The sequence below is a fragment of the Neodiprion pinetum genome, chromosome 4, assembly GCF_021155775.2.
Source record: "Neodiprion pinetum isolate iyNeoPine1 chromosome 4, iyNeoPine1.2, whole genome shotgun sequence".
Classification (NCBI taxonomy): Eukaryota; Metazoa; Arthropoda; class Insecta; order Hymenoptera; family Diprionidae; genus Neodiprion; species Neodiprion pinetum.
Genome location: NC_060235.2, coordinates 42344614 through 42372183, shown reverse-complemented (window position 1 = coordinate 42372183; position 27570 = coordinate 42344614). Strand labels below are relative to the sequence as shown.

Here is a 27570-nt window from a genome sequence, read left to right as displayed (position 1 = left end):
TTATTCTAATTGTAAGTGTATTCATTTTCTTAAAAAAAAAAAAAAATAGGTAAGATTTTAGAACGTTCGCGCTTAATTCACACTTCAGAGGGATCTGACATTTTTTGTATCAGCTTTTTTCTTCGTTTTTCATTCTCCTTAAGGTCGTAATTCCCGCAAGCTTCGCGTGCGATACGGACGAACATCTTACCGCTGAGGACGATAACGAATGCACAAAGCGATGTTGAGCAAGAGTTAACCACCCGAATCCAGATATGGATTCATGGAATATCCGAGCAGGCTAAGTGTGCTCTATCCTGATTGAAACCGAGCTAAGTTGATCAATTATTCAAAGCCGTAACTAGCGATGCTTTACCTAAAGATTGCCGAGTGCCTCTTCGTATCGCAAAATCACAACGGATCTCAGGACTTTGCATTATACTCACAGGTAAGTTACAATTGCGAAGAAATTGTCACGATCCTAAATCACATTTAGGGGGAGGCTCAAGGCGTGCGCATAGTCGAAATGAAAGTCAATTTGCGGATGCGGAGGTGCGTTTATTCGCGTCAAAATAAATTTATAAATATCCTCGAAATTGCGTCGTCGATGCAGATCTTAGAAAAATGTGTGCTTTTTTCAACAGCTTCTTTACAGATGTTTTAAATTTGTTCCAGATTTTTTTATCAATATAAATATGATATGGGTCTTATTATATTTATATCAAGTAGCTCTAACCTAAGCTACGCGTAATATCTCTAAAAAAGTGTGACAACTATCGCATCTTATTGAGAACGATTAAATCAGTCTTCTTGGATTTTTTTACCCAGCAAGTTTTCGTAAGAGGCGTCGACGTGACGTTGAATTTTCGGAAAATTCGCGGCATATTTTTCAGTGTAAAATTTTCGAAAACTCATTCATTCCGTAGGAATGAAGGCAAGGGATATATTCGACGTAAGAGGATTCGTGGAAAAATGACGATGAAAATCGAGGTCCGAGGATAACGCGCTTTGCAGAAACGTCGAGCGTTTACGAATATTAAACCGATGCGAAATATCCAACCGCAAACTTTACATTTCACTGGAAAATAATGTTTGCTTCGGGGCAACGCGAGTTTCGAATTCGCCCAGCGAGCAGCTTTAAGCATTGTTGTAACCGAGCGCTGGTTGAGCGCGTTTAGACAAAGAGCGACGTCGCTTTTCCACAAAGCATTGAACCGATCGCAATAATCCGAGAGGAAATCCGGATCTCTTGTCAGTCCTTCCAACAACTGGAATATCCATTTTGTCCACTTTAAGACGCTCCAAATCCCTTCTTAACATCGCGCTCCGGTCCGGAACAGACATTTTAGACGGCTGTGACAAGCGGATTATCAAGATCTTCGCGTTTCTGTATCACCGTAGGTTCAATTGTTCTCGGCTAAACGAGGGAGCTGATTTTAATCGGGGTGAAATGAGTTTTCATCTCATTAGCATAAAATGGGAATGAGACCAATTACGAGTCGAGTCGATTGAGCAGGAATTCGGAGCGAAGGCCGGCATAATTCTCAGACTCCTGTGTGAGCATAAACTCACCGTTAAAGTTGACATTGAGATCGTGTGATTCGTTCGATTAAGCGACGGTAATTAACCTGAATATAATCGATGCATCGACTGATCGAGTCCGCTGAAATAAACGAACACGACTAGATTGAATCGGTGAAAGTTAATCGATTAATCGATTGTTTCGTATTCTTGTAAAACGATGCATATGAGACGAAAATTTCGTAAATTTCAATCTGTGGTCTTAAAAGCGGAAGAGTTTTTTAAATAATTTATAGTTTCATTCAAAATATTTTTCGATTTCAGGTAAAAACGTTCATTTATCTTTCACTTGTTGTAACAAATACGTACTTGAGTAAGTAAGACAATGACAATAATTGATACTTTTGATTATGCTCGATTAATCGGAATGAAATAATACGTTTAATCGAAAATCGATTATTTTTTATCATTCTTACTCGGTTCGTGACACAACGTGAATCCAGAGATTTTTCAAAATCAATCACGCCTGGGATTTTTGAAAACGCATTTCACGACCCTTTCTCGATCAATTTCATCATTTTGTAAAGTTCAGCCAGACTTGTGAACGAAGATTACATAATTTTTTTACAATCTTTAGCAGATCAAAGTTGATTATTGTCAGGGAACGTGATTGATTGACGTACGTCAATTCTTCGAATTATCCTTCTCGGATCGCTAATTCTAAATTTGAAAAAAAAAAAAAATTACAAAAACACTTTCGTTCTTCGCGTAAAAACATTTCCGCATCTAAAGGTAAATAATGCAAACAATTTAGCGACAAACAAAGGGCGTGCCTGTCAAATTTCATTAGGCCGGAATGGCGGTTAGTTGTAAAAAAGTAAGCTTTATTATCACATTGTTTTGATCCCATCTGGTAGACGGTTGAGAATTGGGTCAGTCGAACTGGAATTTACCTTTGTGCTGCGAGTTCGTAATCGGCAATTGTAAACGGCCCGTTCAAAGAATTGGTTTATCTCCTTTTTGCCACTGTATGAAACAAACGGATTGAAATCGCGAAATTGTTCGGAAATTTTGTAACAAAAAATTTCTACCCAAATTTTAAGAATTCTTTTGATCCGACGGATCGACGGAACGAGGCTGAAGCTAACAGCGAAATGTGTTAAACTTTTTGCACACGATTCGAATAAGCCCGTCTAACTTAGATATAATTTAACCAATTCAGTAAACACAGGTAAAGGCTTGACCCCGGTTCTGTCGTTCGCGATCTTCGTCTGCATCGACTCTCGCTTTCAATTTTACGATAACGACTAAACGACTTGTGCGAATTGTGTATAGTTGGCTAAAACAAACTATAAAGTTTGACATGTATTTAATTTCTTAACAAAGCTCGCGCGTGCGTACAATTTGTAAAAAGTATACTCGCAAACAGAGTAAGACAAAACTACGAAAACGAAAACATAATTTGCTGAAGAAGGAAGAAAAAGAAAATGAGATGTGGAATTGAAACGACGAAACGAGACGAGAGATTTCGATTTCAATGACAAGTTATCATATATTTTTATTCGTATCCGTCAATCACTCTTTTATTTCATGACATTTGGGCAATTGATATCGAAATATTTGATTAAATTTCTTCATCTTGTATTCCTTTTATTGCAAAATAAAAAAAGAAAGAATTATTTTATCTTAAGTATATTCATTATTGTAATAGAATAGATTATAGGTAATCAGTTACATTTGTGAATAAAGAAAAAAAAAAAATGCGGTTCAGTCTAATCCTAATAATTCCATAAAAGTATCGGGTATTTAAAAGTACTTGACAAAATATTGACTTTTGAACTTCGCTGTATCGTGGGAACGAATATCAGAAGGTTTGGCTTGCTAGCTTGAAAACCTGTTGAATTGAGATGCTCGACGTATCCTCGGAATATCTGCGACAGTTTTTTTCTCTCTGCTCCGCGGACGCAACATTTTCTCGGTCCCGTTGCAACATTCCCCGGGAAACATTGCTGGAGGGAAAAAAAAAAAAATGATAACGGTGGGTGAAAGGCGGACCGTTCGTCCCGAGCTTGCGAAATTGGGAAAACAAGCCCGGCACTTTTCGACGATCGGTGGCCACCACGTGACCCTGCGGCGTCGTTACGTCATCGCGCACAAGTGATTTTGTGCTTTTTGAAACGCGCCTGCGTCTCTCGACGTTCCCGCGGCGACGTTTCTGCCGATGAAGAAGAGAACTTGCCGCGAAGCGCATCGCAGTGCCACGCGAGGACGCCGCGCGGCCAAACCTGCAGGACTTTCAGGAGCCGATCCTTTCGGTGTGGAAAAGCATGAATGAATTCGGAGGCGGGAAAAATTTCGGGATAATTCCACCCCTTCCCTATTTTCTGGACGTTGTTTTTTTCTTTTCGCACGCTCGCGTCCCTATTTTTTAGTGAAACTCCCAGTGACAAGGGGGACGTTTCTTCTCTTCCCGGAACGTGTATTCCGCAGAGCGGTTTTAAAGGATGCGGAATTGAAGCTAAGCGACGCGCTTCTTAGATTGGGAAATAATACTGGACGATTTGTCTTACATTAAATTCGACCGCGCTTTTATAGGTGAAATTTAATCTAGCGCGGATCTGCGGACGAACGGTGTGAAAGTGTAGAGATGAAGAAAGGACCAGAGGAGTCCTTTTCGTCGTTCTGACAAACGCGGTGAGACGTGACGATAAAAATCTCGACGCCTAGCGATAGAGGCGATGAAATGCGGGCGGTAAACGATATAGTGAAAAAGCTTCAAGGTACTCGATCCTGTAAAGGACTTCGATCAGATAAAGGCGAAGAACTTTAGTGGGTAAGAACCAGCAGCTCAAGGATCGACTTACCGATTGTGAGTACTCGTTGCAATAGTTTTTTCAACTCCATTTTACCATTAAATTTTGAAGCGAATCGCCGCTCGTTGACATTAAGGCGTAGGGTAAAGAGTTGAAAAATTTGTGACAAATGCTGGAAAAAAAATTGTCTCTGAAAATATATTTAAAGGTTGTTACCGTTTATTGTGATATTTTTTATTTATTTTTATTTCTACGCCTTACGGACTTACGTATGTATATTAGTTTAATTTTTTCATACCGTGGTTCGATTTATTATCGTTGATAAAAATCTAGCTAGCGAAAAGAAAATATTCCTCCTTCGGTAGCAAAAATGTTGGCCAAATTTCTCGGAGATGATTAATATTTCGTATAAAAGACGATGACAGCCAAATTCGGAATTGTTACGCGCAGTTTGCTGTTGATTGGTGAACAATTAATCGGACCACGATGCAAGAAAATAAACTAACGTATACACAAGTCCGTAAGGTGTATGCATAAAAGTAAATAAAAAATATTACAACGATTGGTTGCGATCTCTAAATATTTTCCTACTTCTTCAAGATTTTATGACGGTTAGTTTTTCGCTATTTCTGAAAAACTTTTCGATTGGCGCCTTGAGAAAAAGTACAATGTTGAGAAATAAACCACCTGATCAAGATACGCCAATTAGCGATTCGACGACCTTACGCAAGGCTGCGATCGAGTTTATCGCGCGGTCCGTAAAACCTCCTTTACATGTCTCGATCGTTATTCAAATGACGAAAAAGAATTGCAGACAAATTTACCCGGCTTGTAAGGTAGCCCAACAAAAATGTTATAGCAATAAGCCGAGCCAGATGTGTGAAGCGAAATTTATGTACCGGAGGAATAGCTCGTATAATCGCGTAATCGATCATTCGTGATTTGGGGATACAGGGTTGAATTTTTCCAAGTGTTTATTTTCGCAGAGGTAAAAAGTTGTCGTAGAACTGAACAAGGATAATTCGTTCATCGGTTACTAGATGTTTAAAAAACGCAAAAGCTGACAGAGTTAAATCTAGTTAAATTAGAACTGTGCCTGTAACGTGGAAAACAAATGTAATTACACTGAGTTTCAATCGCGAACACCTTACTATTAACAACGTGTCGTAACTTACGGTAAAAATTTTTTTAAACAGAAAATCGGTATAGTTTTGCTATATTTTTTTTTTCGATTCTAATGAAAATCAATTCAAACGATTTACAAATGAATAACCTGCAAATCGTCCGAGGACAGATTTTTTTCCTCAGTTCCTCAGTTGGTACGAGGAAAATATGTCGACACGTAAAATTGTTATAATTCACAAACGCTAGGTTTACAAGATGCAGCAAAAAAAAATATATAAATAAATAATAATAATAATAACTTCAACCTCAACGAAATTATCCTTTGGGTAAATAAATCCTCTGCAAAACTCGCGCCTGATTAGCTTTGAAAAAATCAGGGCCGAGCTTTTGAATCGGTCAGATTATTCAATTAATTTCCCTGCGTGGTAAGCTTGGAAAAAAATTCTTCACACCTCCGCACGGCTTTGAATAATCGATCGATCGGTGAAACTTCCGGTGATTCGTCGACATTGGTTTGAAATACAAGAATGATATCGAGCAAGGAACGCGGAATTCGGTGGGAGGATTCACACGTTGATTATTTTCATGGACATCCGTTAATGACAAAAGCAACAATTCAACCGTGAGTTACGCGGATCGAAAGTCGTGGAGTAGCATTAAAATGCGTGGCAATAACCGCTGAATGTTTATTGATATTATTGCCATATACCCAGTGCTTGTAATATATTACATACGTGTCTAAAATTTATAGACGATATTAGGGTTTTTTTTTTTTTTAATACCTGAGAAAATATTCACAGGCATAAGATATACAATATACATGTATATGTATATAAATCACCGACTTTATTCCGGCACTTGTTATTTACACAAGGTTTGAAAAAATAGTTGTACGTGATTTTCATTTTAAATAATTCCTCGCCGAGCCTATTCCGGTGTATTTTCCATCCGGCCGATTGGATCGCAAAATCAGCGATGATGTTTATTATTTTCTCTGAGAAAAAGAGACCGAAACTCATCTTTTCCAACCAGAATAATATATTTCGATCTGCGGCGGCGTGAAAGAAAAATACCCGTTCCACGGTGGTGAACATAATTTTTATTAAATTTTTTTTTTTTTCTCACGCCACGCGTAAACGCCTCCGCGAAGAGCTTGTAAAATGTAAGATTTGCAGCGCGTGATCGTTCCCATAACTATGCGGGATTGACCGAAGACCGAGGACTGGTCCGGTTCAAGCACCGGGAAATCAGGTCCTCGTTTCCCGGCTGATGGATGTAGGGATTATTGTGTTCCCGGGCTGACAAGGATCTGCGCCAAAAAAAAAAAAAAAAAAAAAAAAAAAAAATCGGAGAAAAAGAAAAAAAAAATCAAAAAACAAAACAAGACAAAGCAAAAAAAAAAAATGAGAGGAAAAAATTTAGGGTGAGATAAAAATCCACGAAGCATTCCCGCGATTTGATAAAATTTACGAGCATCAAATTTTTGGCCAGAGAAAAATCGCGAGGACCAAAATTGCGTTTCCATCTCTATGCGATGCCCGACGTTATTTTATTCCAGCATCCTTGGCATAAAGTTATTCCCACCGGCAATTTCGCAACTTTTAACGCTGACGTCTCCGACCCTCAGAAGAAATTATATCTGCGTGTTACGGCTCTTAATATGCCTCCAGAGGCTGTAAGAGCTCTGGGTTTTTTAAAATTGTGATCCAACGGCGTGTCGATTGGCTGTTGAAGGGGTTGAAAAATTGGCCTCGAGCTGCGGAGAAGTGATACAGTCGGGCCCTCGAACCGCAGACACCATTTTTTTTTTTTTAATCCAAATTACACGGACTAAGTTGTTAACGACAATGTCTCTGCCATTAGGCCGCACACTTTCGCGATAATTAATCGCCGCGCGTCGCCGCCGCTCTTAGAGAAGTTTCGAAAAAAAAAAAAAAAAAAAAAAAAAAGGATGCCTTGCACTTTGAATAAATTTCGTTGCATTTACGGAGTGAAATTTTCGCGCAATTGTTTTATGTACCGTCGAATATGGTCGTTGTTATCATTGTTTTCCCTCGTAAGTTTTTCGGACGCAAGTTTTTTGTTTCTGAGAAACTTTTTTGGACAAAGTATTTCGTCATTTTTATTTATACACCGTTTTAAGACCCTGTGGTAATATTTTTTTGTTTTTTTTTCTTACGGGCGACTTTTGAGAGGGATGAAATTGCCTCGCCAAGTACGACGCTTCCTGCATTGATCAAAAGTTCAAAGTTCCGTTATTTTATCCGACGGATCTTGGATCTTGAAATTCAAGTCTGCGCAACGATTTCAGTTAATAATCATAGAATTAGTTTTTGGTTAATCAATCCTATTCGATTGGATTTTAAAAAGTTATTTAACCTTGGGATACAATTTATTTGCAGTAAGAACAGTGCAGAGAAAAAATGACGATTAGTATCATCGGTTAACGGTGTAAATGTTAACTGATCGTATCAGTGATTGAATGAAAAAAAAAAAAAAAAGAACTTTTTACCAAGTTTGGAGGAGCGAAATAAAATTTGTCTGTAATTGGCCTGAATTTTTCATGAGAAAAAATAAGAGAGAACCTGAATTCAGGATTGCGTGATAAACTTTAACCTTTGGAATATCGTGTAACTGCAAACTAAACAGTTTTATTGAAGATGAATCGATAAGCGGGAATAAGGACTGACCTAAAAAGACCATTATTTGTGAAAATAGGGGTCTTGGAAAGGGAGAGAAGAAATTGCCCGGATGATTTTTCTCAAAATCTGACCAATTCTGTGTTGAATGAAGTTGAATCAATGGACCCCTGAGTTTCATTCAAATCAGTCCATCTGTTTTTTTTTAACTTCCATTTTCCTCCATCACGCACAGCATTCTTGCAAAATGAAATGTGCTTGCACGAAAAAACCATGATTTTATTCCAACGGACTAAACAATATTTCTTACGAAATTAAACAAACAATTTCTCCACGATATGTACTTAATATTCCGTGTTCATTCTTTTTGCCTGTGAAACCTTTTCTTCTTCCCTCATTAGATTCTTCTCCGAAGACGGTTCCGCTTTCCATTTTCCGTTTTCCTGTTTGTATAATTATTCTCGAGTCTCGCTCCGATACATATCAAACGAACGTAAGAAACGACGTTTGCTTAGGACGTTCATAATCAAAAATATGATACCAGATTTCGATTTAAACGGGATTTTCACTCCGAATGAAACCACAAGCACGAGTTGAAGAAAAAACCTGACCCGATGGAACATCTCGAGTATATTTCCCGGTTTCAGCGAGTGAAAATCTACAATAAACGGTACGAAAAACCTGCGCAGTTTTTTTCGTTGCAAACCTGTTGCCTTACAAAAACTTCCCCTCTTCTCCGAGCACTTAGAAGTAGGAAGTGTGGAAACGATTTAGTCGACGGGGCCAAACGACACGCATTGTCAATGTCAAGGTCAGGGTCAAGCTCGAGCGAAGGTCGAACCATAGGATCAATGTCCCGTCGTAAGGACGGCGAGGATGCGGCGTCGCGACGGCGGTTTCCCTAAATTCTACACCCGAATTTTATCGAGCCCCCAACAAATTGGGGCTCTCGATCAGTCTGCAGCCATTCGAATGCAGACCGCGCCTATAACGAGCCTTGACGTTTGTAACGAGCCGCCAAAGCTCGGTGGACGAAACTTAATATCGGCATGTTTTCATCGCGAGGCCAAAATCACGATCAGCTTACTCGGGATATTTTATTCGGCACGAAGCCGACCCTGGATAGATTTGAAAGGAGAAAAAAAAAGAAGAAAAGAAAAAAAAAAAATAGCGTCTCTGCCATTTACTTTAATCGTGGGAGGTCGATTTTAACACCCGTCATGTTCGAGTCTCGGTGAAGATGAACGAAGCATTTACTCGACGAAGCGATTCTTGCGGAGAAAAGTAACGAGAAGATTAGCCGAATTTTTTCTTTTTTTTTTTTTTTTTTTCGGCCAAAGTATCGGCGGACACTTTCAATTCTTTAGTAACGGAAGCTTGGCAATCCTCGCTTTCCTCGCGGATTTCGTGAAATTGAAATTGAACCGAAATTTCGCTTCAGATTTCACGGTACGGTTCGGAATTTTTTCACACTTTATTTTCACCGTAATTGCATTGAAAGCATATCAAAGTCCCAGCGAAGAGACACTGAATTAAAAATTTTCGTCTCCGCCACTGGAAATAACGCTGAAATCGAAAGATTTCTTGCACCACTGAAGTTACACTGAATTCTAAATTCATACTTATGACTGAAATTACACTTGAAGTCTGTTAAAATTAAATAATGCGGAAATGTTTGACTGAAAAAAAAAAAGATAAAAAAAAAACATCTTACTAGTCATATTTTGGTGATACCAGGAGTGTAAAAATTTCTTAATATCACTGATTTTAGAATCCAATGGAAAAAAAAACTCTCTAATAACACCGTGTTCATGCTGACCCTCTAAATCTTCGTGGAATTTTAATTTCGGAGCGGAAAATGTGTATAACCATCCATTGTTATTCGCGAATAATTATTAGGTCGGCCCTCAGGCCCGGGAAACAATTAAGAGGATATCCGAATGCAAATTTTACTCATCGGATTATACAGCTGGGATATGAAATTTGAATTCCTTAAGAGCGAGGCTGTGACAGTGATCGGGATGCTGCAACGGGAAAAATATATCCAAGGATGGTGGTAAGGGACGAGAATAATTGGTATCAAGTCGGGGGATGATAATTATATTCTTTGAACGCGACGAGGTATCCGAACCTTGAGATAAAGCCCGAGGAGTGATTATTAATAGGTAAGAGACGCTCTCTCAATTATCAAATACGAAGGGATTGGCACAACAATCGCTGCGGAGAATCGCTTCGTGACATTTATACCTATGACGAAGAAAGGTTAATTGCGAAACGCTGGCTCGTCAATGTTATCAGACTAGATTCACCTTTTCAAAGACGTTTCAGATACATTTCAAGGCCGGTAAAAACAGTCTTGCGACGGAATGATTGGAAAAAAAAAAAAAAAAAAAGAAGAAAACAGAAGTTTGAAATCGATAACTGATTGTTGATCAGATTCTGATAAGCTTTATTAAAAAACTTTCGCCTCGTTATGGAATAAAATTCTAAGCCGCGGAGTTTCATTGAAATAGTTCAGTGATTGATAACCCGTGACTTGGTCAGATTATCGAGCAATTTCGATGAATAATCGCTCATTTTGTTCGTCAATGAATCGTCGAAAAATTATTCTGCACAAGGATTGTCGATAACAGGTATAGATTTTGAAAATGAATTATTTTTCGCTGAATTTTATCGGACCTTAATAAAAATTTAAGTTCACGCTAATCGGGCATATAATTTATTTACAACTGATACAAGGCGGATCTCGTTTAAGTATATCTATATCTACATACATATTCGAAAAGGGACAGTTTCCTTGAACATCCTTTGGTTTCCTTTTCCTTCGAATTGTAATAATTTAAAAATTAGACAAATCGTCCGGTATTTATTTAAAATTTCCCCGAATAATTTCAAAACGAATTTAAAGCACAGTTACCCCTGGAAGCCAATGAGATTTCGTTATCTTCGCTTACCAGGGAATTCTCGGCATGATCAGTCGCATTGAACTCCAATCAAAAAAAAAAAAAAAAACACACACAAAAGAACAAAAAAAAAAAAATCCAATTATACGGAAGAGTAGACGTAGCGAACGGAACGATTATCAACCGCGTTTCACTTCAGGGTGAACATTTTGTACACCCAATTGAAATTTTTCCAATCAGACGCACTCGAGTGGCGTGAACTCGTCCGTAATCAGGCCTAAATTTCTACGACAAATACTCTCCGACATTTCACTGTGTCGAATAATTTCTGCCTGTCACGTTTCCAGTGCTGTTTACACACGTATAAGTAAGTCTGGTATTCTACATTATCTGGATAATATTATCTGAAATAATCATCTCAGGTAAATGTACACCATCTTTTATATTACGAAGATTGAATCTGAGTCAAGTTCGTCTCTCATTTTCGTCTATATAAATCTACCGACTATCTGTATCTTTTTTACGTTATAAAGATAAGACAAAATGACAAAAGAGACAAAACTCCGGATAAATAGTACAATGAAAACGTATTTCTGAAAGAAACTCTGCGTAATCTACAATCACTGAGTAAAAGGACCGCTTGAGACAAACAAAAAATTTTGTATTACTTGAAATGAACTTGACTTGATCCTAACCAACTCTACCGTTGTTCACGATAAAATCTTAACCGATTCTGGTTGATTCTACCGAATATTTGGCTGTCTCAAGAAAAAACAAATCGCAACAACAATATGTTTTTTTTCACCACGCCGAAAGAAATATTTGATGAAATCGATAATTCTTTTTTCTCGGTACGTCAAAAATCTTCCGATTTTTATCGATATGTTTTTGATTATCTAGATGAAGATTAGGACAATCTTATATTTCGTAGAAATAATTGTATGAGAAACTGTCTTTCATCTTATCTAGATGAATTTGAGTACACGAATGATCTTATCTTCATCTTGATAATAATACTCATTATCTTGTACAACTCTAAATGTAATCCAGATGTACGTGCCGAATGAAAATCGTTCCTCCGATGAGTTAGCAGCATGAGGAGTCTAATTAAACGAAGAACTTCTTTACGAAGTTACATACCAATTGTCTCAAATTAGCATTGATCTCTGAAACGCAAATTTGTTTCAAATTTGTTTCAATTTCATTTGTTTATTTTTTTTTTTTATTTACACCGTGGCATCACTTTCGAGAGACAAGCGTTCAAACTTTCTCAAAGTTCGCTCATTTTTTGAATTACGGATAATGCCGGAAAAATTTAATTTCTTCTCGGTCATTTTAAGTTTTATTGTAAAACGATCACAAACACTTCTACAAACTCCATTTCCTAGAACTGAGGACTTCCGTTAGCGCTTCATTGCTTGGTCCTAGTCGAATAAAACTAGAATTTTATTGAACTTAAGAAAACGAAAGCACCAGTTTTTAAGTCGGTAACCCTGTTTCTAACCTCTGCTTGAAATTTTAATCGTTATCTCAGAATGGAAATGTCTCATTAGCATTGAATGTTTGATCGTTTGAATAAACGCGTTCAACTTGTTAGAGCATGCCGAGTGTTTTATTCATTCGATCCACGATATCTGTACACCAATCGTCTCGCACTGACACATCTAAGAAGATTGTTCACCAATCGCGACTCTTTAAACTCCCCCTGCATTTCATTCTTCATTCAAATCCCGACTCGGAGCAGAGAAGTGAGAATCGCTTCAGTCAACGGACAGAATACAACCATCTGAGACGTTAAACGGCAAAGACGAGAACAAAGTTAGACACTGAACAAAACAAACTTAGACAAAATGGCGGAACAACATTGTTCCCAAATTCACGCAGATCAAGTAAAAATATACAACACTCATATTGAGAAAGGTCTGTCAATCGAACGTAAATCGAAATGACGCAGTGAACCGGAGAGACGCAAACTGCGTCTTTACTAAAATTTCAAATTAACTGACAAAAACCGATATTCTCTATTTAAGTTGCTTTGCGACGTATCTGGAGATACATCAAATTACACGATTTTCTATTCTCCGAAACACTTGGATGATTTTCATCGATTTATCAAACTTTACAATTCAGTTTCCACTTGTTCGTGAATTTGGAAAAATTCCATAAACATGAATTTCACCCCAACTTTTACACAATTGTCACAGAGCAGCAAAATTTTTCAAAATTTTGCTTTGCTATGCTGCAAACGCGAAAAATTAATTCGAAAACACGATTGCTCGGGAAGAAATAACAAAAATTTTCTTCCATCATGAGATGAATGTTGAAACAATTGTAACAAAAAAATGAAACTTTTATACGTATTTGAAAAATCTGCAAAAAAAAGGGTTCAATCGTCACAAGGTTCGTATACTCGTATATTATTCAAAATGATTCGGTACAAAAATGTTTAAACGGGGTCTCGGATGTGCTACTAAAAGTAAAAAAAAAAAAAAAAACAGCCCAACCAAAAATGGCAAGAGTCGCGTTTTGCCTCATATTACATATTGTTATGCAAATACACTGCAGTGCGCAATGTAACGACTGCATTACCGCGACGGGATATTTTTTAATTTTTTTTTTGCCCATTTGTCGTGCTGGGAATTTATTTTTCGACTCCCGTATATTCGTCAGGTGGAAATTCATGCGGACGCAATATGCGCAGCTATAGATGCGCTTGTTTATCGCAGGATAAACGGGCCGCCTGCAACTATAACGAAGCGGCTTTCGTCGTTTTTGTTGTTCGCTGTATGGATGCTTTGATTTACGGCCCCCCATAGCCGCGACCGCAGCGAAAACTTGGCGAAGTTGTTACTGTGGCTATGCGATAATTACTAAAGTCGTCTCATTGCCACGACTCTCTCGAGTTTGTATAAGAACAAGGTATACATGCGTACGAATTAGCCGGTCCCGAATTCACGTGACGGTGGCGGAAAAGGGCGGAAAAGTTCTTGAGGCAAGTGATTCACTTTGAACTCGACATGTTTACAAAAAAATTTTATGATAGTAAAGTATTTTTTTACGATCGGTTGATACTTACGTTACATGACACGCGGTTGAGAAACTAGAAGACGTGAGTCTAGTTGTAGTGAGGATATATTCGTAAACTCAACTAAAATAACTACATAAAAACTATAACGAGAGTTTTTAGTAAAGGGAGATGCTCGCAGCGCGCGCAGTTCAACTTGCTTAATTCTGATTGGCTGACCTTCGTGCTCGTAGTCTCGAGCAAACATTTGGTGACAAAAAAAAAAAATTCCCTAGGATCAAGCGGTTGACAAGTAACAATTAGCCATAACCTCTCGCCTGTAACGGGTACGTTCTGAAATTAGTTTCTAGAGCCGTCAGCAATTTTTTATCTGTTTCGCGCAGCCGAGTTCGTGACTAGCTCTGCCTCTGTCCTAGGGAGTTTCAGTACTGCCAGCTAGTTTCGGAACGCGTACTAAAAATCACCAGGTCACGGTTGACTAATTGCTGTTCTAAGGCTGTGTCGTAAGTACTTCTATCTTTACCGACCGAGCAAACTCCCACTTTTTCTTCCGATGTGAAATTAAAAAAAAAACCAACGGAAAGGGTTAAAACTTTGCCGGTGCATCGCTCTTTTCTAGCGGAGTTCAGGAAACTTGCTCCGAGTGCGATTTCCCTAGTTTTCCATCGATAGTAAAAAATGAAAATTTTGGGAACACCTACTCGCGCAGCCATCGGTTTAAAAACGCCATTACTCATCCGGCGTTTACTCGCTAATCGTCGAATGCACCGGGGATCAAACTTGTACACACAATGGAGTGAAAATCGATGGGGACGAGGGTGAAAACAAATTTAGGTATCGGCCGACCGCCGTTGGTGATCCTTTATTACTCTCGAGGGATTAATTAGCTCGTTTCGCCCGCTTTGAACGTAACTGATCGAGCTTCGAATTCGTTACACGAATTTTTCGTTCAGCTACCGAGTTTTGTCCAAGGTTCTGTAATCTGAGACTGACTAAGTTAATTTGACAAAGATAAGCCCCGCGGGAGAAGCACTGATATGTATCACGATTTCACTAGCGATCGAATAGCCTTAGAAAATACAAAAGGAGACGAGGACTTTTATCGCGGTTGGACAATTTTTTTTTCTGCCATAACGGCGTCATCTCTTTCACAGCTAGATTCGAGTCGTCTTCGAGCAATGAGGGTGCAGGTATAACTCATTTGGAAACTTTACGAGGCTATTGTTTTCCAAAAACGCCGAAACCTCGAGCGAAAGATAAAAAATAGCCGTGTCGAATCGTATAAAATCTTATTCGTCCTCTTTACCCTTTGATTCACGCTGGAATTTTCAGCGTCCCACCTTTTGTTTCGCAGTTTTTTATTTATTGAACTATATTTTTGGCAAAAACTGCCGAGTTTTTCGGTACCACATGGTTTCTGAAATATTTCTAAGCCTAAAAAATTATCAAATTTATTTGTTTATTTATTTCAAAAACAACACATGTGTACATATGGTCGAAATATGTACTTTTTCGCGAAAAAAAATGCATCTTCTGCTAATCCACCACGAAAATCCGAATGCCAATTTTCACCCAAACTTAATACACACCAAAAAAATTTATAGGATGAAAAAGAAATGTCTCGCTGTTTTTGTCAGTCCGCCATTTTGAATTTTCGAATTTCGAGTTCAGATTCGTAATCAGTAACCCGACGAACCATGTGACATAAAGTTTCATCAAAATGAAATGACTTTTAGAATTTATGTCCGCCATATCGAATCCGTAATTTTGGATTTTCGAAATACGAGTTGAGATTCTTAAGCAACGACCCCAAAAGCCCATGCATGCAAAATATCAAGCGAATCGTATGCGAGGAAAAATTTATGCACGAAAGGGTTAACCGATGGGGGAGAAACTCTTCATATGCATGGTGAGCGACGCCAGGCGTCTGAGGATTCGAATTCATGTTGTATGAAACTCGATTAATCTTGGCGAGATTTGGAAGCAGTCGAGTGGCCAGGAGTCGGGGTCAGAGGTCAGTTTCCAATCACGGCGAACCAGGATTGAAGGAGATTCATTTCAGGATCCATCAAGCTAGGCGAGACTCGCTCCTTCCATTTCTCCATCCACCCGTCCGCACCTAACTTCAATCTATTAAATTCATCCCACAAGGTGGACCGTTTTCGATAAGCGACTCAACGTCGCCTAGGGTCTTGTTTTCAACGGCCAGCTTGTTGATGTTGAACAAGCCGTTCTTAACGCTCAATTGAACGATAAAGTGAAAATTTTAGTTCAACTGATTTGTAGGTACGTAAAAAACTAAAATCAGCTTCGATTCGTTTGCAAAAATTGACAAAGAATAGGTAATGTTTTGCTATAAACGAAATCAAGAAAGAATAGTATAAAACCTTCGAATTTGTTGATAAATGATACGTTCTCTTGCTTTTTGTTACTCTTTGTTGTTCCCCCATGTTGAGAAAACGATGTTTTGACCTAATTCAACTTGATCAATCTATACATATACGTTGCAGTTGTTCGGTCTTGATACCGTAATTCCGTGATCTTTGATTCCGCGCGATAATCGAGTCTCCGATAATTTCGTTTAAAAATCCCAAATTCACGATCCCAAAAGTGTTTCACCTCGCATTTGCCCCTCCGGAAAATTCTTCCCTCGTTTCGACTACCTTAATGTTCTTTTGGACTTTCGGGTCGAGGCGGGAAAATTACCATTCAGGACATTATGCGCCTGGGTTTCTTCGCGCCTGCCTTTTATCCGACAGTGAGAAAAATTCTCGTAGCGTTATCTCTGGCTCCAAACGAGCATAACGCTACGTTACTTTCTAGAAAGAGATCGTTTCACGCTCTCGCCTTGGGTCGCAATTAGTTGATTGGCTCGTCGATTCGCGAATCAACGCGAACGACTACGTAGCGTGAAAAGAAACTAGATAAGGGAGACGATTTCAACCTTTAGCTAGCACTTTGGGGTCGTTCGTGACTCAAGGGTCTCTAATCGAGATTTTGTTAACTTGCAAGTTTGAAAATATGACTGAGTTCAGTATTAAAAAAGTGTCTCTTGGTTCGGAATTATTTTTACTGTTTTCAAGATTTATTTGCAGAAAAAGTCATCATCTGGTGTTTTAAGCGATTGGAATTTTTTTTTTTTTCTTTGTGCAGTTATGCGTACTTATTTTTTCATTACTTTAAATATCGTATAATCTACCTTCGACTTTCCATTGTGACTTGTTACGAAAACAAGCTTTTCAAACAATTTCCGTGTCAAACGAAATTTTTTTTTCTAACAAATGAGTGCACATCTTTCACAGAAATGAGTATTTTTTTTTTTTTTTTTCAGAGACCAAAAAATTTTCCTCCCATTTGTCAAAATAAATACCTTTTTTTGGCTGACATAATAAACCCGAATTTTTCTCAAAAGTACCATATCTTGACTGTATCTTGAAAATTCAAAAGTTGTTACTTTTTTTTTTTCTTTATAAAAAACGATATTTTTTATAATATTTTACCACCTTAAAGTGGAAGATTATTGTTGCGACCTTTTTTATCTCGTAAAACACACTCAAGTAAATACCTAAAAAATAAATTCAAGTCAAAATATCGAATTGCTTCGTTACAGCAAGAAATTTTCTGTCGGGGTCTTCAACGACCCCAATGTGCGAGTAATGTAATACACCGGATAAAGGTGGCAGGTAAAGGTTGAGCAGAGCGCATCGATCTTCTTCAATCAACGTGATTCTGCCATATTAACAGCGTTAAACGTTAATATGAACCAGGAAGCGATCCGTCATTCGCAAACCATTCCGGCAGTCATCTACGACGGGACTCCGTGATGTATCATCACATCGCGTGAACGTAATAAAAAACAGCGATGCGGAAAGAAGGCTGCTGAAAATTACGTCAGGGAGCGGACTGACGAAAATGAGAAAGGAGCTTGCAGGTGCCTGAATAAAACATCCCGTCATCTTTTCCGGAGCTCAAATTTTCCGGCTTTGGACCGCCCGAGTGAATTGTCTGCGTATCTTCATCGGCATGATGCGAAGAAAGCTTTTTCACGCATAGATTAGCCGCCGAGGATGCTGCAAGTTCTTCTTCTTCTTTTTCTTGTAATTTCTTTTTTTCGCATACAACCCGTGGCGTCTAATTTTCAACAATAACAATATTGGCGAGTAGCCAAAAAAGGCCTGCAGTAATTTCATTCCCGTTCTTAAAGGCAAAATGGGCTCGTCGAGAATTTTTCGCGTTCAGAGCTTTCTTCGTAATGATCGAGTCGCGTTCATAGATTCCGGAAAGACTCGCAGCGCGCTTTTTTTTTTTTTTTTTTTTTTTTAAATCCACTTTCCGGTCGCTTTTAGGGAAAAAAAACAGACGCTTCAAAGGCGCGTCTTGTTACAAACGACTCGTGGGCGGTTTGGGTTTCGATTCTTTCATCGGCGGTTTTTATACTTCACGTTTATTTCGATCTCGTTGAACGAATCGAATTCTCGTTTCGAATCGCACGATCGCCGCGAGTCGGATGCGTCTGGATGTTTATTCGCTCGACATCGTTATTCGGCTCCTGGAATTCTTCCGCGGGCCGAACAGTTTTAACCCCGGATTGTAGAAAAACAAGTTTCACAAAAAAACTCGGACAGTTCATCGAATCGATGAAATTCCACGAAACCCTGAAAGTCAAACAAGGAGGATAATCAGTTTCTCGATTTTCCCCTGACGGAAGATTCAAATCGCGTTGAAACCCAAGCATGAAAAAATACAGGTTTGAAATTACAGTCGAAGGTTGGTCAAGAGGAAAATTTCTGTAATCCGAAAAACAATTTTCAAATATCAAATTTACTTCGTCGACGCGTATTTTTGTTGTGAAAAAAAAAAAAAAAAAAGAAATGTCTAGGATAAAATACTGGACGAGATAACTAATACGATAATTTGCCGCTTAATCAAGCTCGAGTTTTCGTTCATTTGCTTTTTCATTTAATGTCAAACATTATTCACAGCTAGACAAATCGCCGGTAGCAAAAGAGAAAAAAAAAAAAAGAACCCCTGATTCAAATCGTGTAGATGCGATGATTTAAGCCGCTTACCGATCCCTCGGTGAGCCTTTTACGACGGTGTTAATAACCTCTCTGCAGAGCCGACAGAGTTTTCGGTTTTAACGAGCGTAATTAGCGGGCAATTTCTTGTTTGGACGAAGATGCGACATGATTAGCCTGGTGTGGATGACGGTTAGCCCTGTGATTCACGGCTCCGCATCCTTCACAGCCATAGTCAACGATACCAGGGCCGATCTGTTGATGTCCTTGCCGAGATTACAGTCGAGGGTGCCGCTGGAGGACGAAAGTTTCGGGATAACTTTTTAAGAGTGGAAAAACTTGCAGGGGTGATAAAATTAGCCACGATTGTAAATCCGTTGGGGAAAATGAGATGTGCGAGCTAAGTACCAGAGCGAGCAAGTTTTTAAGCGTCGATTTTTATATTGTTCAACAACTAGCGACTGAGAATCCAGTGGGGAGGATTTTCACCCCACGAATCCGAACCGAATCGTACGTTTTATTATATTTTTTTTTTTTTTTATTTCCATCAACAATTCCTAATAATTCTCTTTTTTCGTTAGAAGGGGAAAAGTTATCGCAGACTTTAGTCACTCCGTAAATGAAATGTTCGGATTTTACTGCAGATCTCAAAGTTTTCCAACTACGATCAAATCCATCTCTGGATGTCTCAGTAGTTTCTTGTCCGTCGATATCTCGAAAGCCAATAAACGAATTTTTGTAATATCGGTCTTAATCAGTGTGGTTTTTTTTCAACTCGGAGCTGATTAGATATCAAGCGAAATCGGCCGAGTTGTTTCCGAGTTATTTGCAAATGCGTAAATTTTTTTTGTACGACCATAAATCGAAACTGTATCGATAAATTTTGAGCACAATCAGTCTCCGAGTTATTATTTTACGTTTTTCTTTTTCTGCCGAAATAACAAAACCTTTTGTCGAAAATTTTTATTCACGCAGAAGAAAAACACATTATAGGAACGATTTTTATTATGCATTTTACTACGACTTGTGCGAGTTTGCCGATAAATTTGTTTCGAGTAAAATCAAGGCGATTTTTTCTCTGTCGCAAAGATTGTTGTCTGTGTTCGTGTTGCGTGGTCAAAAAAATTCCACGTTTCACACCTCGTTTGAGCTTTGCAAGCCTAACTTTTTCTTTTAACAACAATAAATCACGAGAAAGCTCTTTGCTCGTGAATTAACCGGGGCTATTAGAGTTTCGTTTCTGAATCCAGAAGCTGAAAGAGATTCTGAGAGTTAACGATCGGAAAAAAAGAAGCTCTCGAGAGCCAGTCGCATCGATTTTTCTCTCCAACGATACGTAAATTGTAAACACGAACAAGTAATCTTGGCGTAGGGTGAATTTTCAAGTATTTGTGGAATGCGTTTGATGGAAAAATAATTATTCGGCCGATAAAGCCGTCTGGCGTGAATCGATTATGGTGATCGATAATTCAATATTCGCAATGCAAAAAATACTTTCACATGTCTATGATATCTGCATTAAAGAGGGAAACTTCATCGACAGACCCGAAAACCTTGGAATTGGATTTGTAACCTGTCCAATTTACCACGTGGAAAATCAAACCTGGTCAAAGCCTCGACGAATGTGATTGACGGATAACCGAGGGACAATAAAATTATGAGAATGATAATTATTCCGGCTGGCTTTGGTCAGAGAAATCGAAATCGCTCTTACAAAATTTATATATATATCAACAAAAGAAAGGCTTTCGATGTTATTTTTTAGTGCCCAAATGAGAGACATGAGCGAATGAAAATGATTGTTATCCAGGTGAACCGGAGGTCTGATACTCTCCTTGCGAATGAAAAAAAATCATTTTAGGTAACAGGAGCATGTTTTGCGCGTTTAAAAAAAAATCCAGATTGTATTTTAGAACTGGAGAAATAATTTAAAAAATCAGTAACAAAATCCCAGACGCGGTATGTATTGTGATAAATTTTCAACAGGTATGAAAATAGAGAAAACGATTATAAAAAATAGAAAAAAGGTCCAACTCTGAATCTTGCGTGAAATTGTTTAATTCCGGAAACCACAAGTTCTTTGTTTTTTGTTTTTTCTTTTCTTTTTTCTTGTTCTTTAAAAATCAATTTGGATGTTTTTGAGATGGGTTTAAAAAATCACAGGGTGAAGGCGAGTGATGAAAAAAATGAAGACATTTTTCGAAAGCTCTTCAGGGATCGTACTAAGGTAGGAAAAATCCTTGATGATATTAAAAAATTTCATATTCAACCGTTTACTGAGTTGGCATGGAATGCCCCATATATGTATATGTGTGTGGTTGACCATGATATTTTTTAATTTCACCAAGAATTTTCCCTACGTTATCACGTCCCCTGAATATTATGTACAAATGTATTACGTGACAGCGACGCGGTGGAAAAAATATGAGGGAAGGTAATTCGATGTCTCATTTCGCCGGGATGATTGATATGTCATTTTGAAGCGTGAACTGGGATAAAGCGGAACACACGCAAATGTCACGTTAAGTCGTCAATCGACTTTCCGGGTTTCAAACTGGGATGAGCGTAATCTTTGTCGAATACGTTCTGAACGAGATGGCTTTTCTCATTTGCGCGAAACTCCGATGACGGATCAACTCGGGGAATGAGAAAAGCAAAGGTCATCCGATATCAGGCTCTTCCTTTTTCTTCGATGGATTTTACTGAGACTGGTCGAACACTGGTTTTTTTCATCGAGTAGAATTCGCAAGCATCGCTTTTAGGGATATTAGAATATGTTCGGAGAATTCAAGATCCCCGGAATATTTTTACAGATTTATTACGATCACATTTTCATATTTCCGATGTAAAAGTGACAGGGTATACTTCAAAATATCCGGTCTTAGAGACTGAAAAATAAATAGAAGGAATTAGTTTTTTAGGATTTTTTCATACGTGCAAGACTACAAATTTCGATATAAACGTGTTATAACGGAAGTAGGACCTGAGGATTCACATGAAGATGGATTTCACATCTTAAAGGATCAAAACTTTTTACACGAAAAATACTGTAACTGGTATTTTTTTTCTATGGCAAGAAGTCGTGAAAACTCTAAGACAATGATTCAATTCGCAAAGGTGATAAAATTTATTAACGTGCTCGTCGTAAAATTGGAAAATTTTCGTATCACGGTAGACATGCGAAGTATACTCAGATCGAAGCTTGAGCCCTTGTAATATTTAAAACATCGTCAATTCCATTACACAGGTCTGCAGTAAAAAAACTGCACAAGTTTTTTTTTTTTACACTGTTTCTAAAAAAATACTCAAAAAGTTCCATCACATCAGGTTTTTTCTTGTACTCGTGTTCGTAGTTTTATTCAGAGTGAAAATCACGTTTAACTCGAAATCTGGTATCGTATTCCTGATTATAAAAATCCTACGCAAAAGTGATTTCTTACTTTTATTTAATATGTATTAAAGTCGGAATCGAGAATAAATACAAACAGGGAACCGGAAAATGGAATCAAATGGAAGAAGAAAGGGTTTTACAGGCAAAATGAATTAACAGAGAATGAAAAGAAATTACATTTCATAAAATCATAGTTTTTTCATTATTGCTATGCCTTTTTTTTGTGCAAACACCTTGTATTTTGCAAGAACACTAAACGTGATGGAGGGAAATGGAAGTAATTTTTGGATTCGGGACACTCGAAAGCACGATAATTACCAAAAAAAAATCCGACGCTGTCGAAATAAAACATTCTTTTGCAGACGTGTGTTATTCGTCCGGTGAGGCAGTGATTCGTCTCGATATATATATATATACCCGGTGTTCATATCGGAGCATAGCATCATCTCGAAATTAGGAGACTCGGCAGGCAGCAGCGGCGGCTTGTCAAGATTGGATGAAAATTGACTCAGAGAATAAGACGAACGATCTTGGCCGGCTGTTCCGACGGTCAGAGAAGCCCTTCGCTCAATCCTTCCACCCCTTAAGACGCGATCCGAACAATCGGTCAAAGTCCGGGATGCATCTGCGTTAATCAACGTCGTTTAAGCTCGCGTTTTCTTCCCTGCAGTTAAGGGCGCAAGCTTCAAGCGCTGGATTAGTGTTTGAAAACTGAGGTATTACGCGTTATAAACCGCCGATAAAAACTCGCTCCGTTTAATCAAGTCTCGCTTAATTAAATTCTCATTTTATGCAAAAAGTTGTGGTTTAAATTTTCTCCAACTACTTAAGTCGCGTTGAGTATAACTTTGTCACAGGCACGCATAAATTTCCCTTGGAATAAATACATAAAAAATACAATATACGATGTACAATATTGCCGGGATGTTACGTTATAAACTATGAAATGCTAAAATTTCTGCGGCCGAGAAATCGCAGCTGCTTGCATTGCGACGTGTGTGAGGGAAGACTTTTTTACTACCTCGTGGACGTGGAGAAATTTCATGTTCAACTGAAATTTATAACTCGTACAGTCTGGCAGCGGAAAACTCGACGCTTCGAAGCTGCTGGGAAAAAGTTTTAACATCTTTCAAGTGTACGGAAAGATGAGATAAGTCCGACTGCGAGGGATTTATCAAGTTGATGTGGATGAAAACCACTTTCTTTCGCAATGTAGAGAATGAGAAAAAGATCAAAAGATCGATAAATTTTTTAATACATGTCGTATTCTGCTTTTTTTAATAATGGAATAGTAGATTATGTACCAAGGGAATAAAGTTGACTTTTATCCCTGTGTTACATAAAGCACTTTATTTCCCGCTCAACGGTGGCCGCAATATTTATTTGAAAATCGGGACTTTCAAGCCGGGCGCGTATTTCCCGCAAATGCGTTTTAGGCTAAATCTGCCACTTTCGTCCCGCTTTTGAGGTGAAAAAAGTTAACTTTACGGTTGAGTCGGGAATAGAAACAGTAACTTTTGACCTCTTTCAATAAGTCCTAGTTTATTTTGTTCGTTAATGGATTATCTCGAAATTTTCTGAACACAAATACTCATTCAGCGCTTTCAATTATTAAAATCAATACAGGCTTCAGATTATAAATCCAAGATGGTTTATTCAAAAACGCGTATTTGTATTGTCACTTTCTTTTATGAAGAAAACATTTTCACACAAGCTGTTATTCACTGAACCCGAGCGATCTCAAATTGTGGATTTCGATAAAAATTCATAGTTTTTAATTATTTTCTAAACCAAGGAAATGATTTCCCAATGAATTCTAGAAGCTGTTCCTAAGTGTATTCGTTATCGGTTGTTTTTGTTTTTTCTTTTTTTTTTTTTTTTTGTTAACCCTACCAATTCGATACCGATTCCTCTTTAAGTGTAGCTTACAAACTCGATGCTCGTTATTTATTAATTCGGCAAATTTTCATTTCTCTTCAGCAAACATTGATGAGGAAATAATTTCAGTTGATCGTGGTAAGTATAGCCTGTGACGTATTGTTCATGCACGGTAGTCACCGCGTAACCTTTAACCTTGTTTTCTCCATCGAGTTGGACATTTTTTCAATATAATACATACGCATATTCTCGGAGCATCGCGTTGTTCTTGACGTTTCATTTGAAGCAACCGTAAGAGCAATAGTACCTCCTTATGGGTATATAAACCGTATGCTCCTAAACTTACTTCGAATGGAACGAAAGAGGAGAAGGGTAAGCAATATCGAAGCTGAGGAGACGGGGTTGACGTTACGTGACTCCATTTGGCCTAAAAGAGAATTGAAATATTCAACGTTATTGCCGTTGAAACGAGGGCGAGTTTCGCTCGGAGTGAAAAATTTTACTTTTCTTTTTGTTCTGCTTGTTTCACTCTCGTCCTCCTCTTCTTTGCGTGTTTCGTAATAAGCGACGATCTATTAAATGAAGGTCAAAAAAAAAAAACAACGCAAAAAAATTGTTTAAAACAAAATACACGGGGTTCAATTTTGCGATCTGTTTCTCTCATTAATTAAGCGACGTCACGAAGCGTTTCGGAAATATTATAGTACAGTGGCAAGATTGTTTTAAACGAAGATACGTGAACTGAAAAGTTTTACGACATTCCGCAACGAGTCGGAACTCGTTTGAAATCGACAGTCAAAGCTTTGTAAGCTACTTCTTTTCTCCTTTCTCGAGGGTAAATCTACAATTTTCTACCTATTGATAAGTTAAGCCTTTCAAAGGTCTCGAGGGCGTCGTAAAGGAAGAAGGTAATAGAATTACGTCTTGAACAGATAAAACCGTTCCTGGAAAAAAAATTCGATTCCATGCAAGCATCTGAAGGAGGGGGAAAAAAAAATTGCCGTCCCGAAGCGTCCAGGATTTTCTAACTTTTCGTAAATGTTTGAATGATAAAATTCTGTCACCTTGTTTTTTTTTTTTTCATCTTTTACATTAATTATATTTACTTGTGCACTTTTTTATAGCTTCGTATTATTCGATATTCTTAATCAGCAATTCACTTCGGAATGTAGCTACATCTCCGGTAATTAAAATTTACATTAAAAATTAAAACGCTAAGTAGAGTTCTGCCGGTAGATCTCCTTGGATATGAATTTTTGTATAACGGATTCAGCTGAAAGAGTGAAGCCAGCAATCTTTTTACATTTTCGTCACTCTGACGTTGACTTTGTAGAAAAATGTTAAGCACGAAACCCTTTGAAATGTTGTTGCGAATTCTGCAGCGCTGCAATTTTATTACGAAGAATTCTAAAGTCACGCTCTTTCCAATTATAATACGTTGAATAGACTCGAATATACTAAATGGATTAAAAGCAAAGTAAAAAAAAAAAATGCAAAAGGCCAATTTGGAGTTCACAAATGCTTGCTTTCTACGAGGTTGAAGTTGGTAAAATTGGTAAAGACAAAATCAACTGGTTTCTTGATTTTGGAACGATTTTTCAAGTAACTAAAATTTCGAAACATGAAACATTCGAAAATGGCGAAATTGCGGTTTTTCCTCAGCCTGAATAGTTACGACAAAGTTACTCACTTTAATATTCTTTATCTCTGCTACTTCTCGGGCGGATTGAAAGGTAAATCTATCCGCGGATCGTCAGGCAAACAACGTCGTGAGTGGTTTCGAGATTTGCCAACCTTCTGGAAAATAAAATAGAAAAATATACATCGTATACTTATGCAAAGAGGGGGGTGAAGTTTAAATATGTGTCGAGTTTGTTTGCTGAGAGGGAATTTCACCGCGGTGGAAAAACTATGCGGATGTTGAAAATTTACTTTCCGTGTTACGCGCGTTATTCGTCTGAAAAGTAACGACGACTTGATTGAAACCGGTATTTTATTTTACTTTATTTTATTCCTTCTCTTCAAAGTCCTTCTTTCGCGTATTCCTAAAATGCCGACATAACGGTTGGAAAATTGACTCTTGAAAACTTTACGGTTTGTTATACGATTCGTTTCTTCATACCGGATTATGTAATTCACTTTATTCTTCTTTCTTTCGATTCTCCCCCCTACGTACTTTTTGTATATACATATGTATATAAGAAATGAAATACCGCAGGGGGATAATATTGATTCGATATTCGCATTTCAATGCGCTGCTCCGTTTATTCGAAGATCGTGTACCGACTCTTCAACTCTCTTACGCATCTCTCGCGGAATGATAACTTCCTTTTAACAATTCCAATCGCGATACGATATCACTGCACACACATGCGAATATTTCCCTGAGGAATGCCTGATTTTGTTGGAAGAACGTAAATTCGCGTCGATTTATCGATGTATCGGGAAATTTTTCATCCGAATAACGCGAGGCGGGAATTCGAGCGTAGAAAAAAGGCTCCGGAGGATCCCCGGTGACGTTTTAACCTCCCGATTTTCTACTTTCAGAGAGAAAAGGAAGTTATTTTCATCGCCAAGAAAATGAACGGTACAATTTTCACTAGATCTCGATGTTTCAAGACCTACCGAATCAAAAAACATTTGGATTTTTATGATAATTTATACTCGAAGGTTTCTTGCGTGGCTGATCACGAATCCGACGTCAGATTTCCGAAATCGAAAACGGCGAATCCAATATAGTGGGAAGAAAATCTGAAGATATCCAGATTTTGGTAAAAATTAGTTGGAGGAGCTTTGTTGGGTCACTGATAATGAATCCAAAGTCATACTTTCAAAATTTGTAACGGTGAATCCATTAGTGGTTTAAGATTTAAAAAAAATAAAATAAAAAATCGTCATATTTACATGTAATATCGTACCTGAGGGCCATTGAATCACGAATCCGAATTTGATATAAATATTTTTTTCTGTGAACTCGAAATCTTCAGTGTAAAAACTGGAATAGTGTGACGTAGTAACATTTAAATACGATTTTTTCCCCCTTTCTTTTCTTTTTTTCCTCCATGCGGCTAAAATAATTGGCGAAATACCGTTGAGACGAAGTCGAATTGAATCATCGACAGAAAATATTTAGCTAATAGAACTTTACGTGCCGAAGGATTTTCTATTCACGTTTCAAGAAGGAGACAGTGTTTTTTATTTTCCAATTCGTTCTTATTGAACGCATTTTCTTTGTTTTATTTTCTCTTATTTTCGCTCAACAAATCCACACCTTGTTT

At 38.0% G+C, this 27570-nt stretch overlaps 1 protein-coding gene across 1 annotated transcript in view; it reads left to right on the top strand.

Annotated features, from left to right (window-relative positions):
• The first annotated feature begins 3777 nt into the window (after positions 1-3777).
• The window catches only part of LOC124216809 (trissin receptor), a 75463-nt gene continuing 51670 nt past the window's right edge, over positions 3778-27570 (top strand). The window contains exon 1 of the mRNA XM_046621792.1: positions 3778-4369. The gene's annotated coding sequence lies outside the window, so the exon portion shown is untranslated. The remainder of the gene's footprint in view (positions 4370-27570) is intronic.